Source organism: Miscanthus floridulus, chromosome 3 (genome assembly GCF_019320115.1).
Source record: "Miscanthus floridulus cultivar M001 chromosome 3, ASM1932011v1, whole genome shotgun sequence".
Classification (NCBI taxonomy): domain Eukaryota; kingdom Viridiplantae; phylum Streptophyta; class Magnoliopsida; order Poales; family Poaceae; genus Miscanthus; species Miscanthus floridulus.
The window spans coordinates 40,075,899-40,080,182 of NC_089582.1; the positions used below are offsets into that span (position 1 = coordinate 40,075,899).

At 46.6% G+C, this 4,284-nt stretch overlaps 1 pseudogene; it reads right to left on the minus strand.

The window, feature by feature from the left end:
* Window positions 1-203: 203 nt before the first annotated feature.
* LOC136543584 (F-box/kelch-repeat protein At3g06240-like) lies at window positions 204-3,180 on the minus strand (annotated as a pseudogene).
* Between the last annotated feature and the right edge of the window lie 1,104 nt (window positions 3,181-4,284).

Consider the following 4,284-nt stretch of genomic DNA (forward strand, 5'->3'; position numbering starts at 1 on the left):
TTATCATAGAGATATATAGAGATGCATGCAAGTCCAAGATAGACAGAGCCTTATGTATTCTTCTTTCATAATACATTAACTTGTTCTCCGACACTTTTTTAATTGAACGAGTTATCAGTTCCCAAAGAGTGTTATTCTTAGAAACTTGCCTTTGTTATTTTTATTGTTGTAAGGTCATATGGCTGAAATACACTGTTCTTCTTCACAAGTCCAATGTCACTTCCATCATAGCATTACTTTGCTCCAGATCAATCTCCTTCTGTACTTAGATTCATCTGTTTCCAACCTTTTCTATTTCTTTTCAGATTTCCTAGCATCAGCTTTCTGTTCACCATAATACTAGTCAGAAACACTTTTTATCTGATTTGATTAAATCATAACATTGCATCGTTTCAGTTATAATGCAAATTTTAAAATTTGTAAAAACCAAAAAGTTCAAGATTACTCGATCTTTACTATCTGACAGTGAATCATAACATTCTCCTAAACTGTATGGGTTTTAGAAGTTTGATTTTTCCTGTACAATATTTCTGTTCCATGCCATTTTTATATTTTTGCACTACATTCTAGAGTTTGAAGGATTCTTATGCAGCATGATAAGACTAGAGAAACTCTTCCATTATATTCCTTTTTTGCTGTGGCAGTATTCAGAACAAATTTTGCATGGACATTCAAAAGAAATTGTTGCCATGACATTTTCCCATGCATTTAGCTAAATCGAACTAAGTACATTATATAACCCATGATGGAGGACAGTTGATGCAAACTCAAATTCTCAAGTCATCTAGCATTACTCATTTTTACCACATCATACATAGCGTTGCTTAAAAGGTCAAAACTACAGAATGAAGCACACAACAATCTAGAATCCAGCAGCCTTTTGCCAATATATCCAGACAAAGATATCTGCATGAACTGGATATATTAGAAGAGAAGGCAATTGCAATACTCACCTCATTAAGTGGCATCGTTTGCTATGCTCAATAGGTTTCCTGTGTACAAACCAATTCCAACACGGGACCCCATCTCTGCCACATCTGTACAAGTGTTGGTCCTTGGATTATAAATCCTCAACAATCCTCTAGATCCAATATAAGTAACCGAGAAAATTGCTATTATAGGACGCGAAACAATGGGCTTCGTTATTATAGGACTTCAATCGTTGACTTCGCTAAAACGACATTTGAAACGTTGGCACTTTGTTTTACATGACATTTGGTCCTTTTAATCACTTTTCTCATTTCAAATACATGTATTTTGCCATAGGAGGACCGTATTACCCTTCAGTCATATTCACGTAAGAGTGGGCAGTCATATTACCCTTCTGCTGCCGGCACGGCCATGCCCTCTGCTGCCGGTGCGGCCATGCCCTCAGCCAGCCCCGTCCAGGCCAGAGGTGGTGGTCGCGGCCACACCAAAGGGCGGCGCGGCCACGCCTGAAGGCCGAGCAGCAGGGCCAGAGGCCGGCGCGGCTAGGGCACAGGCGGCCAGGCCAGGGCCGGCCAACGCGGCCGCGCCTGAGGGCAGCACGGTAAGGGCAGAGGCGGCCGGCGGCCCCCTCTGGATCCGGTGGGGGCGAGTTCGTCTCCTCCATGGGCGGCGTGTCGAGGAGGATTGGGCGGGCGGCGACGGTCAGACAAAACGTCGGAAGATGAAACGAAACGTCTGGAGACGACCGTGCGGTAGGGCGCGGTGCTTCCCCAAGCGACGGCCGCAAGGCATCGGTGGCTGGCCTGCGGCGGCGGCTGCTACCCCTTTCTCCGGAGCCTCTGCAGGTAATTACAATTAATTTTGTTTTCCTGTAAAAGATCTACTCCATATAAGACGATTAAGGTATTTATATATATACTCTTGGACCTATCGCTAGCTCTGGATCATTAATCCAGATGCATGTTCCTGAATCCTGAGTAGAGTCGAGCCCCTACTTACCTTTGTCCTTGGCGACGGTGCTATCAAACCAGGATACATATGGCCAGAAGGTAAAAGAGTTAATTAAGGAGCAAAATACATGTATTTTGATTACTAAAGTCAAAAAATACACCAAATGTCATTTAAAACAAAGTGCCAACGTTTCAAGTATCGTTTTAGCGAAGTCGACGATTGGAGTTCTATATTAACGAAGTCCATTGTTTCACGTCCTATAATAGCAATTTTCTCATAAGTAACCATGCTCCCATTCTTCAGTATCACCAAAGGATGTGCAAGGAATTCATCATGGGCACTCAAACTGATCTCTACAGTATGTTTTTTGACCCATAAGCTCTTTTCAAAGTCCACCAGAAACCACAGGTCCATTGAAACATGTAACATACAATGGACCAGAACTAAGGATCCATCAAGGGCAGCCAGAGAAAGATTAGAATAGTAAGCAGGGATGCTTACAGGTCCTCAGAGAATTCACCTCCACTCTTCTGTCAGAAGGTTAAAGGAAGCTATGCCTTTTGGTCGAACATTTCAGTTGATCAGATCCTCGTCCAAGAGAAAATACACAACTCCATCGATGACAACTCTGCTCATTGGGCTCATATCAACACGATCCTGAGCGGCCTTCTTTCCTCTCCACCGAGCATCGCCGCTGCCACCGAGTGTGAAGACCTCGCACAGCTGCATGTAGCGGCTGCCGAAGAAGGCATTATCAATCACATGAAGCAACTTGAACTCCCCCGTTGAGGCAACCTGTCCCAATGCAACTGAAGCTCTGTAATTCATGAAGTCGAGCTTACTTGGCGTGTGTTCTTGGGACAATCCTTCAGGCAAGGAAAATCTGTCTCCAGTGACTAGGTTGAGCAACTGGCAGCTCTTGCTTGTCCCTTTCGCAATGCAGGCGAGGTTACGCTGGGTGGATATCAGCCACTCGTCTTCTGTTGAGCGGATGATCTGATTAATGACCCGGCCAGATATGTCAATGATGTTGCAGAGGATGCCGTCATCACGATGTGATTTGTCGTGGCCTGCGACGATGAGTAGCCGTCGGTGACGGGTGGCATGAGCGGCCATGAACTGCGGGTCAGAAAGGAGGGATCGCCACGGCCGACAGACAGCACAGAGGCGGCAGAGATCCTTGACCGGAAGGCGGAGCAGGATCTCATAGAGCGTGTCGATAGGCAGGACGCCTTCCCCTTCTTCTGTCCTGGAGCGCAGAGTCGACCAGTTTTTCATTTGTGATTGCACGGATCCCATGTATCAAAGCAAGAAACAAGAAGAGTTAAATGTATGAGCGGCTCTGAACTTATATGGAGTGCTATTTAGGTCCACCAACTTTGATATGTATTTTTATGTTCCTAATTGGTATGGTCCACGGACCAGCGGTGCTCCAATTTATAAATTTAGGGATGTGTGGTGCACTACTTAACAAGTTTGAGACTTAGAAATGTGTTGTTTAAAGTTCTTGAACTTAGGTGGCATCTCTTGACAAATTCAGAGGTTGCCATTTCTTAAAGTTCTTGAACCTAGGTGGCACCTCTAGACAAGTTCAAAGACTGCCGATGCATTTAACTGTAATGTAATGTAATATAAGAAGCAAGTTTTTTTTTTATTTTTTTTTATTTTTTAGAGTGGGGGTTTCTGCAACCGTAGGTACACAACTAGAGCTTACCAAGCAAGCACGGTGGAACCCAACCGGGATGGACCGCCGCGGTTGAGCGTTCTAATCTCCCGCCGGTGGTTGGGTAGTTAGGTTAGCCTGCGCCGCCGCGCCGCTTTGCTTGACTGCGATTTGGTTGGTGTCCTGGCCAAAATCCAACGGATGCGGTACATATTCCAACCGCTTACCAGCAGATCGCGACGGATTTGGGCGCCGCGCAGGGGAGTTGTTGTTCGGGGGGTCGTTCCCGCGGGAACGAGGCGGTGGTGCGCCGTGTGCGATCCTGCGCTGCGCCGAGCTATTGACCGGGAGATGTGGCGGCGAGCAGCTGGTCACGGCGCGCTGCGAAGGGGCGGCGCGGTGTGTGAGGAATATAGATGTCAACGGGGCCCCGTTCCCCGAATCCCCGCGGGGAATTCACCCATTAGGGGACAGGGATGGTATGAATTCTACCCCCACGGGAGATTAAACGGGGTTGAAGTTATCCCCGTCAGAGATCACGGGGGCGGGGATGGTATGCAGGCCCCTGTCCCCGCTCCCCGCGGGGACCCGATTCCAAAGGCCCATATACTGGCAATGCCCAATACCTGTGATATATAAGCAATGTTGCAACCCTAGCTCCTGTCGAAACGATCAACGGAAACGCGAAACGAAAGTTACATTTCATAGTCCCGTTATATCACTTGGGGTTTTAAACCAAT